The 12,433-nt window shown below is 39.5% G+C and overlaps 1 protein-coding gene across 1 annotated transcript in view; it reads right to left on the reverse strand.

Annotated features, from left to right (window-relative positions):
* RABGAP1 (RAB GTPase activating protein 1) overlaps positions 1-12,353 on the reverse strand; it is a 130,669-nt gene extending 118,316 nt beyond the window's left edge. Inside the window, exon 1 of the mRNA XM_012721214.1 lies at positions 12,190-12,353. The gene's annotated coding sequence lies outside the window, so the exon portion shown is untranslated. The remainder of the gene's footprint in view (positions 1-12,189) is intronic.
* Between the last annotated feature and the right edge of the window lie 80 nt (positions 12,354-12,433).

Genomic DNA, 12,433 nt, shown 5'->3' on the forward strand with positions numbered 1-12,433 from the left:
GCCACCATCAACCTTTGTCCAACTGACTGATATGCTTAACCAAGTCCTATGGTTCTGAAACAGGCTTCTCATCTCCCACTTTTTTCAACCAGATTTTTCTATACTCACGCCTCTCCTTTACTTAGTATTTTTTACTAGTTCCCACTGTTCTTAAGAATGACCAAAAATCCTTAAAATGTCCTATATTGGCCCTCCCTGGTGGCGCAGCGGGTTAAAGCACTGCACTGAGAAGCTAAAGCCACTTCCGCATGAGTTCGATTCCCGCCTGCCCCGGAGGAGATCCACATGGCGTGGCAGACCTCTATTGACCCGCCTGCAGCTCCCCTCTGCCTGTTCTGCTCCCCACTCTGTCTCTGGTGAAGCCTCTCACCACCCCTGAACCTCTGGCCTGTACCCCAGTTCTGTATGTACAAATAAATAAATCTTAAAAAAAAAAACAAACCTGTTTTAAAAAAATAAAAAAAAATGCCCTATATTACCATAAATTCTTACTTGCCTTGCAGAATCCTGAGCTATGCCTGGGATCCTAGTGTAAGAGTTTAGGTAAGCTGTATGGTCAAAATATATACAGAGACTTGTGTTGACTGTCTGGTTTATACCTACATCTCCATTCTTATCTTATGCTGCCTGTCCCCTCAAACTATATGGATTTAATGTTAAGCAAGCACATCATCTGACTGATGACCAAAACCAGAGAAAGATGTAAAAAACAAGGTTTCGCTTTTCTATGATCTGCTTGATTTTTACAGAATGTGTAGCGGGAAACCATGAATGGGAGAAGACAAATGTTTTCTGTACCTTTTGATGTAAGGCCCTGGTCCATAGTTATACAATGGTGGTGAGACATACAGTAAGTGTACTGAATGCGTGGGCAATCTATAAACATTTACTGAGCACCTTCACATTACTGGAACACACACTGTGTCAGAAGATAAAAGCTCCATAAATATTTCAGTAAGTTCCACAGTTGTTTTAAATCTGTTTGAAAAGACTTTTCTTCCCAACCAAAAGCAAAATTAAAAAGACTATTTCTGCTACGGAATGATGTATTATGTCTTGAAGCTAGTCAGAAACCAGTGTGTTCCTGAATTCAGAGAATTCAACAGGCTGGTATAATTAGGATCTAACAGTCCTGCAGATACAGCACAGGTCTGGTCATGGAAAATCGTGTGGCGCAGCCAAGAAATTTGGGAGACACATTGCTCGCAAAATTGCCAGAACTCATATATCAGTATACTTTGAAGGCCGTAAAGAAAGATAATCATCTCTATGGTTAATATTAAAATGATTAACTCTTCAGTAGTATATAAATGCCTAATATCTAATTCATCCTAGCCTTGAATACTATCTCTTAAACTGATGTTTGATGACATTTGCTATTTAACATGCTCCCAAAGAAAGATTCTGCATTATCAATTCCTTTTTCTGATGGAAGAGTCAGCCTCAAAAGCTGGAAAACATGATTATAAACACAGGTTGTTTACCAAAAACATGACAAAATGGCAAGAAATTTTATAGTCATATTGTTGTTGGGCTTTAAGAGTTAACGCTGTTAAAAAAGCTATTTGCTATAAAATCTAATTTTTAAAGTACCTAAAGAAACTGCCACAAAGAATACTATCACTGGATTCTAAGGAGCTGTGATTTACAACACTCACTTGTGCAATCTTAACTAGACACCTAAGAGCCATGCAGCAACTCTGAGACTTGCAGACCTCTGTGATGGGTGGTCTAATTGTATGATGAAGTTATATGTCTTCTGTGTTAGAATCCAGGTGATATACATAATTTAATGTCAAGCATGATTTAATGTCAAGCATGAACTCAAATTCAAGTCGAGGGGCTTAATTTTACTATTTAATTATTTCACTGGTGGAATAATCTTAACAAAAAAAAAATCCCCATGGATAACTACCTCAGAATAATATTTATGGCTGCTTTGGAAACAGGGGCACTTCCAAGCTAAATTCTAAAGTGTTCATGACTTGCAAACTGCCATATTTGGAACTTAGTCTTTGCACACGAACAAGGCTGCTGACAAGAATGGCTACATTTTAAGTTGAAATGTCTATCAAATATTGTTTTGACTTACAAGTTTTTGAAAGAATAACTATTTCAGGATCAAAACAAATCCAGGTGAGGGTGGGGAAACCAGGTAAACAGTTATGTAAAGTAGAAACAGTTGTTGATAATGGTGTTTTTCATTTATATCCATGGAAATGAGGTCCTTGGATGGATTTTCTTTCTTCTGGATCTAACTATAGAAAACCAATAAAACAAGGCAGTTACATACAGAGTACCAATAGGTCATGCCAAACTCTGCTTTATATATATTAGTTAAATTAGCACTTCTTTAACAGCATTAGATTTCTACCTCCAAAAAAAGATTATTTCAGGAGTCTTACATTCACTTATTCCACTTGAGAAGTCTGATGACATAATTATATGGAAAACAAAAATAACATTATGGGCAGCCTATGTGAGAACCCCAGCACACCAGTGTCTATAAAGACACTCAACAGTTGCTCCAATTGAAACTATTTTCTGAAGCCTGTACTCAAAGGTCAATTGTTAAAACAGTTACTGTGAAGTGAGACCTTCAAAGTAGGCTTCACTTCAGCTGGAAACATACTCAGCAAGAGACAATGGCTTCTTTTAAAGCATCTCGGCTGTAAAGTTCAGTTGTATTTGTGGAAACTCACCCTCCCTCATGTATATAATGCACATTAATCTCCTATGCAGTAGAAAAGATAGGAAACAGGTGTCTTCACTTTTACAGAGCCCCATTGTGTTATTATTTAACCCAGATCAAGCACCAGTATACTGCTAATAAAACACGATGCCAACGATAAAATGCATATTTGATAAGCTAACCCTCCACACTGGTATGTACTTCATCTATCAGAGACTTCGTGTAAACAATTATATAATTGAAATGAAAAATGTACCGCAAAGTTGCAATGGTCCAATTTTAATTACCAATTGAGTTAATTTGTATTAAAGTTTCGTATACATTGTGTTATCAGTTATCAGTAAATACAAATCAATCAAGGATTCAAATTTTATTAATGCAAACTGTGGTCTAAAAGGAAGATCACAAACAACTCTCTCCCCTCTTCACTTTTATAAGTAAATTCTATACTCAAAGACCTTCAATATAAATTAAAATAGTAGCCTATATACGTCTGGATTAAGGCCAACAGGTCTTTCACCTAAAAAAAGTTAAAGTCCACTTCCTTGACACCTATGCTTTTTTCCAACTACTTTCCAAACATCAATTTCATGGGACATTTCAATCCACCCTCCAGTGGCTTCTTCCTAAATAAAGCAGTTGGACACATAAGCACTCACTACTCAGTCATGTCTGTAAACACGTGTGTTTTATTTGAATGAAAATATCAAATGATCTGTAAACCCCCATCCCTGACAGTTTTATCCCCATTGATCAAAATCGACAGAAGCCAAAACGCCTCAAATTCAAGTTGACACATGATTTTCAACTAACGGAACACTAGCAGTGCGAGCACTAGAAGCCTGACACTTCACATGGTATCCTCCTAGGACACCTGCTTCCAACCTAAGTGAAAGGTATGGCTGGATCGTCAAGAGAATGGAGTCATTTATAAGAATAGAAACAGTAACCACCGTGGTAGTACAGTACTACCAGGCAATGGACAGCGAACTCCTGGAAAGGTGTTATCCTCTGGCTTAACGCCTAAGCCCCTTAAAGTTGCTGAGGTTCCAAGACAAAAGCAATGAGGTACTGAGGTAGATACTCAAAACAGACGGGAAGGGCGGGATGCCGGGGATACTTTAGTTGCAGGTGGGAAAAATGAGATAGAAAGAGGAACACGAGATGGGAAACCGACACTGAAAGACAGCAAGTCTTTTAAAGTCAGGGAAACCCAGGAGGCCAGGCCGAGGCCAAGGCCAGCCCAAGAAACCGATGCAGCCCCCCACGGTGCAATCGGGAAAAACTGAGGCGGTGGGAGCGGCCAGATTCCCCAACACGACCTAACCCAAAATATAAATCGAGAGAAAAACCGGCTTTTCTGGGGGGCCAGGAGGACAGCCACGAGTGCAGAACTCGGCAGACAGACACCCACCCAGACAGGGGGAACCGGTTTGGGCAGGGGCTCTGGGAGCGGTCCCGCCTGCGCATGCGCCTCTCCCCTCCACCGCAGCTCCCCCTCCCCCCAATCACGGCTCCCCTCAAAACCCGGCTCCACCGAGGAGCGGGGCGCCGTCTCGCCCGCCCGGCCCCGCGGAATCCGAGCACCGCTCGGCTCCCCGCAGGGACCGTCGGAGGACCCCTTCCCGGGCTGGATGGGGAGGTGAGGAGGAGGACGTGGGGGGGAAACACGGCCCTACCCGACCCGCCGTCTCCTCCTCCGCCGCCCGCCGTCCGCCGTCCCGGAGGCTCCGCCGCCTGGGCCTCCCCAGCCGCCTAGCCCCCGCCCTCCCCGCCCCCTACTCACGTGAGAGCGGCTCCTTCCGCCCTCCGCCGCGCCCCGGCCCAGCTTCATAGGCCCGAGGCCGAGCCCAGGCGCTCATTGGCCCGCGCCCGGCGGCGGGGGCGGGCTTCCTCTCCTCCGGGCCCCCACCTGAGCGCGCGGCCCGCCCCACGAGCCAGCGCCTGCGCAGAGGCCGCGGCCGGAGCGGCGCTCAGGGGGTGCGGGGGCCGTGACCGTGGCCTCGTCCGGTGCCCGGCCGTACCTTTTGAGACTTGGAGGGGGTACAACCGCTGGGGTGTTCACCTCTCTCTTCCACTGTTTCAAAAACAGCGTTGACGACCTAACTCAAAGTCACCTGGCCTTTAGAGCGGGCAACAATGTGCTTGGGTAGCGAGAGGCTCCTCTGCACATCTCATGGGCTGTACCACAAAACTGAGAATGCTGCGGGTTTGCTCGTTTTATAAATACCAAGCCTGCATTACGGAATACGGTCTCGTTGTCAAAGCTTCTGACTCAAGTCCCAGGGCCGCTAGCTGTAACAGCTGCCTTGAGGTTTTCAGACGTCTGCAGACTAGGGCAGAAATGAACACGGTTGTTTCAGAGGGTGACTTGAAGACAGGGCTGGGGCTATATTTTAAAATCATTCAAAAGCAGTATACAGAGCAAAGACAATAGAATGAAGTTTGAAGTCCCTGTCCAGAATGAATTTGCAGTGTACTTGGGGGAAAAAAACGATTAAAGGTGCTGCTTAAGTCTTGGTAAGTTACAAAACTATTCTACAGCCACTCCCTAACTCTCCCCTTTCCTTTGTTCAAATAGAATATGCTCTTTTCCTGGTGAAATGAGTCATTCACAGTGTTTTCCTGTGGATATTGCATCCAACTCAACCAAAGAAAAAGCAAAAAAGCTGTGCTCTGTTGCTCTTTGTGACTTGTCTCACAATAGATTTGGCTGCATTCCTGCAGGAAATTTCTTTGTTCCTTTTCTCTAAAAAGTTATATAATAATACACACCCATTTTTAAGTGTCCAAATAACTAGTTTTAGAAAGTAAAATCTTGAAATTTGGAACCCCGACAAAATCACTTTAACACTTTAATATTTTGGTGACCATATGTCTATGTATTATTTATATGTATACCCAAATACATATGTAACAATACTGTTAAATAATTTTATTACAGAAGCATTACAGTATGCCAAGTAAAAAGAGGTAAGTTAAAAAAACAAAACTAAATCATATCTCCCACCAATGTTAATACATGTCTTCTTTGTGTATCTACATATTTCCAAAATTAGATCACACAGTTTAGCAATATGGTTTATTCAATTAACATCTACCTTTTCATTTCAGTGTATTTTCCTCTCACATAATTCCTACAACCCATTCAAATTTCTGTCCACCTAAAACTATTTCAACTGCTGGCTTTCCCATTTCAGTAAATTTTATTATCATCTAATACCAAGCTATACTAAAATTTTCTGTTAACTAAAATGTATTATTTTACAGGTCATTTTCCCCAAATCAGTATCCCATCCAGAGCCACACACTGCATTTGTTATACCCGTTAAGTATTTTTTAATCTCACCCTTAGGAAAAAAATTAGAAGGCACTGATTTATTAAAGAAACCAGGCTACGTGAAATGCAAAATTGCCCACTTTGAGTCTGACTGGTTGCTTCCTCAAGAAGTCAAGTTTGTTCCTCTAGTCCAGTTATTTTCTGGGAACTGGAAATTGTATCTCAAGTTTCAGTGGATCAAGTATTTTGAGCTAGCTCACCTCCTAGGTGATATGTTACACTTCATGTTTTAATACACTGGATACAGTATCAAGAGTGATGCTACTGTTGAGGATAGATTAGTATTAACATCCATCCATACTGTTTTTATCCTGGGTTCTTTTTAAAAAATAGACTTATCAATAGTCTACTTCAATGCCTACCAGTGCCACACACCCTAATAAGTTAGCCAATCACAGAAAACAACTTTGGTTGATAAACATGCTCAACATTTCACAACACACAGCTGAGAACATATGGTTAGGTTGTATAAGCAGAAGGTGACACAGGCATGAGGTAAAGTGATGTGGTAAGCTAAAACCAAAATGGGTAGGCTCCTGAGTGTTAAAATAAGGAAATTAAGCTAAGTCTATACACAGTGGGGCACACTTTATTGACTGATGTTTAAGCACTGATTCAATATCAAATTTGGGATTTTTAAAAGATCATTCTGATAGGAATAGAAAAGGCAAGGTACAGAGATAGAACAATTTGGAAACTGTGTAAGATAAGAAAGACTTGAAATAGGGCAGAAAAAGGGGCAATAACTTAACAGGGTTTTAGAAATATTTAAAACTGACATATCTTTCAAATTAATGGATTCCTCCTGTCAGAAATTTGATTTTGAACAATATTAATAAATTTTTTGTGATTTTATTTTTCAACTGAGAATTTCATTTAGGTTTCATCCTATAATTCCTGTCTTAAAGTTTCATTTACCTTAGTGAACAACTCAAAGCAAATATAATATGCTTCTCTAGTAACATATTTGAGATTTCTCCAGGAATGATTTTACTTGTTTTGTTTCCTTTGACTGGATCAATCCTTGTTTCTTTGTATGCCTCATGATTTTTTTTTTTTTGGTAGAAAATGTGCATTGAATCTTATAATGTGATAACTCCAGAAATTAGATCTGCCCCCTTGCCAGAGTTAGCACTTTGGTTTTTAACTGTTGAAAGGTGTCTCTGTGCTGGAGGTGAAAACTTTGTCTTTCCAGGAATTTTGTGAACCTGTATCTTTCTCTGGCTAAGTGATGGCTTTCTAATTTTCCCCATATAAATGGTTGATTTTGAATATACTAACCCTTAAATGTTTGGTTGGGAAAATAACCAACCAAACAAACAAAACAGGTGCTGTTCTTTTAAATGCCCTGGAAATCAGTGCAGCTGAAGAGGGTGAAACAATGGCAGCTAGTCTCTTCTGCCTGCAACTCAGAATTCAAAAGCTGCCATCAGAATCACTTCGCCTTTTGGCTTAGATCAAGTGTCAAAAGCTGCCATCAGAACAAGAATCCTGGCATTTAGAGAAGAAGGTTATTTTCCACTCTGGCTCCAACAAACACTACCAGGAATGTGAAAATGGCTGCCTGCCACAAGGTTAAAAGGTAGGAGAGGGGAAAGTGTTACTATCACTAGAGGTTGACGTTGATTAAACTCAATTTACCAACGAGCTTTCCCCTGGAAGATGCAAGTATCCAAATAAGATTCCAGATTTCTGACACAGTTATTTCAGGCAGATACTGCTAGAATAATTGTTTGAGAAGTGGATTCCTGTGCTTCCTACTCCATCTGAGAAACAGCAAAACAAACAAAAGAAATGTGAATAATGAGCAGAGCCTAAGAGATGTGATGTCTTATCAAAAGAAAGGCATACCACTGTGGGAATCCCAGAAGGACAAGACAGAAGAGAAAGAATAATAATTAAACTGAAGATAAACAACCTTGAAAGCAGAAATATGATTACCAGCCAATATCAATCACCAGCTAATATCTCATCTCAAATCTCAGAGGCCAGAGGACAGTAGACCCACCCATAAGATGCAAAGTGTGGAACAAAAGAAAAACTGTTAACAGAGAATTTTATATCTGGCAAAACTGTCCTTTAAACACAAGAAAGTAAGATGTTTCTTGATTTAAAGAAGTTAAGGAAGTTTATTATCATTAAATCTGCCCTTTATGAAATGCTAAATGAAATCCTTCAGGTTGAAATGAAAGGATGCTTGAAATTACTATCAAGCTACATGAAGAAATAATGATCCTTGGTAAAGATAAATACCTCGGCAATTATAAAAACAAGTTTTACTACAAGTATAGTTTGTAACATTACTTGTTATTATCTACGTAATTGAAAAAACAAGTTTGGGTTGATAAAATATTAACCCCTAGTATTGTGCACACAGTGAATAAGGATTAAGTCTATAATATTAATAACAGAAAGGGATCACACCTGCATAGGCAAGTTATATCAGAAGGAAATAGGTGAATTGCAATGGTTAGCTACTAAAAAACAAAAATCAAGTAAATACAGAAAAAAGCAGTTAACAGGAAATAAATGACACAAAAACTGTAAGGCCTACAGAAAACAAATAGTAAAATGGCAGAAATAGGTCCTTCCTTATCAGTAATTACTTTAAAATTAAGTGAATTGTGTGAACTCTCCAATCAAAAGACAGAGATGGGTAGAATGAATTTTAAAAAACTATCCAATTGCATGTAGTCTAGAAGAAACTCACTTTACATTCAAAGACAAAATGATAAAAAGAGATTTCATGTAAAATAGCAACCAAAAGAAAAGAGGTTATACAATACAATCATACAAAATAGATTTTAAAAAAATTAAAAATTGAAAATGACATCACATAGTAGGTTCAATAAAGACAACATAAAAATTATAAATACTTGCACATTTAGTAACATCTTCAAAACACATGCATCTTGGACAGAACAAAGAGCGGGATACAAGTAGGTATATGATGCTTCTCAAAAGTTCACATTATGCCACTTTGCTTTTATGAAAGACCTGCATTAGTATGTCTTCATTAACTGAAAGAAACCTGAAGATTTTTACTTTTGTTTTAGTTGCTAATAGTATTCTGCAGGGAGCCTGTGCAGAAAACCTTTATAGTGGCAGCACACAGCCTGTGTACCAAGTACTCAAGCACTTGAGTACTAGCCAACTTCTTCCCTAATAAGGAAAGGTTTATCATGTTGTGTTTATCATGTCATTCCTGCTTCAACAGTATTATTTTAGATTTTATGTGCTACTTAGCATGATCTGGTTTATTGTTTTTGGGTCTAGTACATTAAACTTTTTGCTTATAAATGAGTGATAATTTTGCTTATAAATAAGTGCTTTTTCATGAATGCCATTTCATTCCACAAATGGTTTTATAGGAATGCTCTACTTTTGGATAGAGGGAAACCTGTAAATGATAGGCAGACTTCAGTACCCCACTTTCAACAGTGAACACGGGCAACCAGATAAATACTTAGAGGACTTGAGCATCACAATAAAACAATTAGACCTAAGAGACATACAAAAAACATTCCACCCAATAACAAAAGAATAAACATTCAAGTTCATATGGGACATTCTCCAGGACAGGCCACATACTAGGTCTCAAAACTAGTCTCAATAGATTGAAAAAAAAAAAGATATTATCTTCAACCACAATGTGATGCAGTTAGAATTAGTAACAGAAGGAAAATTGAAAAAAAATCACAAATGTAGGGAAATTAGGCAACATGCTCTTATTAAACAACCGATCAGTCAAAGAAGAAATCAAAAAGGAAACTAGAATATACTCAAAAATCTACGAAAATAACATACCAAAACATACAGTATGAAGCAAAAGCAATGATCAGAAGTAAACTTACAGTTGTAAATGGCGACAATAAAAAAAGAAACATCTCAAAGCAATTTTAGCTTTATGCCTTAAAAATTAAAAAAAGAAGTGCAACAAACCCAAAGCTAGCAGAAGGAAGGAAACAGTACTGACTAGAGTGCAGACAAACAAAACAGAGAATAGAAACAGAGTGGGGAACAGTCAATGAAACCAAAAGGCATTTCTTTGAAAAGATCAACAATATCAAGAAACCTATAGCTAGACTAACAATAATAGAGAATGTGCAAATAACTAAAATGAGAAGATATTACTTCTTCTAGTCCAGAGATAAAAGGAATTATAAAGGAAAACTATGACCAATTATATGCCAATAATTAGAACTTAAAGCAAATTGTTTGACACTCACAGATTACCTAAACTGATTTAATAGACAATCTAAACAATTTATAATAAATAGACTGAGTGAGTAACTAATAGTCCAACATCAAGAAGTCCTGCACCAGATGGCTTTACTAACCAAACACTCCATAATTAACACTAATATTTTCTCAAATTCTTCCAAAAAATTGAAGAGGGAATGCTTCCAAATTCATTCTGTGAAGTCTTCATTATCCTATATGAGTCAGATGAACCCAAGAAAAGAGAACGATAGCCTATTATTTATTAATATAGATATAAAACCCTCAACAACATATATGCAGATCAAATCTAAAAGCATATTTTAAAAATAAAAACATTAAAATAGTTAATCACCATGATTAAATGGGACTTATCCCAGGTATGCAAGTGTAGCTTAACATAAAATCAATCAATGTAATATATCACCTTAATAAAATAAGGGGTGAAAATGAGCACCTCAAATGATGCAAAAAAAAAAAAGGCATTTGACAGAATAATTTTCATGAAAATAATAAAGGTGTTATTGAAAAACCCAAAGTTAATATGATCCTCAATACTTGGAGTTATGTCTCTAAGATTACCAGCAAGTCAAGAATGCCTATGTCCACTGTTGCTGTTTAACTCTGTACTACAGTTCTAGCTAATGCTATTAGACAAGAAAAAGGAACAAAGGCATCCAAAGTGGAAAGAAGAGGTAAAACTCTCTATTCACAGACATCACGCTTATGCATAGAAAATCTCAGCCTCTACAAGAAATTTACTACAGCAAATAGTCAGCAAAGTAGCTGGATACAGGACCAACACACACAAATCAGTTTTGTTTCTTACACAAGTAAATAACATAAATAACACTTGAAAAGGAAATTAATACTATAATTCCACTTACGACAGGATCAAAGAAAATTAAATTAGAAAACTAGAAAACATAGCTGAAAGAAATTTATGAAGACATAAGAACATGGAAACACTTCACATTCACAGAGTGATCTAAAGTTGTCATTATCATCCAAAGTGATCTACACAAGCACTACAATCTCTACCATAATTAACAGCTTTTTTTCCCCCTCAAACGTTTAAAGGTGATCTTCAAATTCCCATGTAATTTCAAGGACCACCAAACAGCCACCCCCAAAAAAAAATTGATAAAGACTAATGTTGGCGAACTCAAGACTTCTTGATTTCAAAACGTACTACAAAGATACAGAAAGAGCATGGTACCATATAAGGATAGGCATTTAACACATCGTAAAGGAATAGAGTGCCCAGAAATAACCCCTTATAGTCACGGTCAGTTCAACAAAGGTGCCAAGACCGCTGAATAGGGAAATCAGTAATATTCAACAAATCGTGCTGGAAAAACCGTACAAACATGCCAAGAATGAAGTGAGGTATATAACAGTGACGGTTACCTATTTTGAAGGTACTTAACGCCCACAGACTTCATATTTACATATAATTAACATGAGAAAAACTTTTTTTGCGTTAGCAAGAACCTCCCAACCCCACACCCCCAAACTCTCCCTTCAAGAAGAAACAGGGAGACCACAGCAGCAACTGGATGGGTGAGAAGGACTCTAGAATGATAGTCAAGGTTTCGTCTGGGCAGAACTGTGTGGACGGTGCTGTTCACCGACACAAGGACTATGGGAATTAAAGAGAAGCAGATCTGCAGATGAGCATGGGGTAATTAACAGGTACATTCAACCTCGGGACCAGCCCTGGACAAGTCTCCCGGACAGTTGGCCCAGGAGCTCAGGAGATGTGTTTGGGATGGCGAAAGATTTGTGGATGGTCAGCACGTCGCGGCTAGCGGAAGCGTCGGGAATGCCAGCGACCCCTGGGAAACACCAAAATCCAAAAGCGAGGGGAGAAAACCGCCTTCGGCTTTAGGGCCCCAATGCGGTGAGTCCACATCCCGAGGCGGGAGGGACTTACCAAGGCTTAAGTGCAGAGGCGCCCTTCAGACCCACGCAGGCAGCGGACGGTGCAGGCTCAGCTCGGAGCAGCCGCTGCCCTGAGAAGGGGTGTAGCGCGCGGGGCCAGAGGGCCGGACGCCAAGGAGCCGAGGGACCGCCGGCTGCCCCGCCGAGCCGCTCGCAGCCCGTCGCCCCAGCACCCGTCTGCACCAGCCCACCGCGCGGAAAGCCCCGTCGCCCCGCCCCTGTCTCCTTCCAAGTCT

Source organism: Condylura cristata, unplaced genomic scaffold (assembly GCF_000260355.1).
Source record: "Condylura cristata isolate star-nosed mole 26May11 unplaced genomic scaffold, ConCri1.0 scaffold00006, whole genome shotgun sequence".
Classification (NCBI taxonomy): domain Eukaryota; kingdom Metazoa; phylum Chordata; class Mammalia; order Eulipotyphla; family Talpidae; genus Condylura; species Condylura cristata.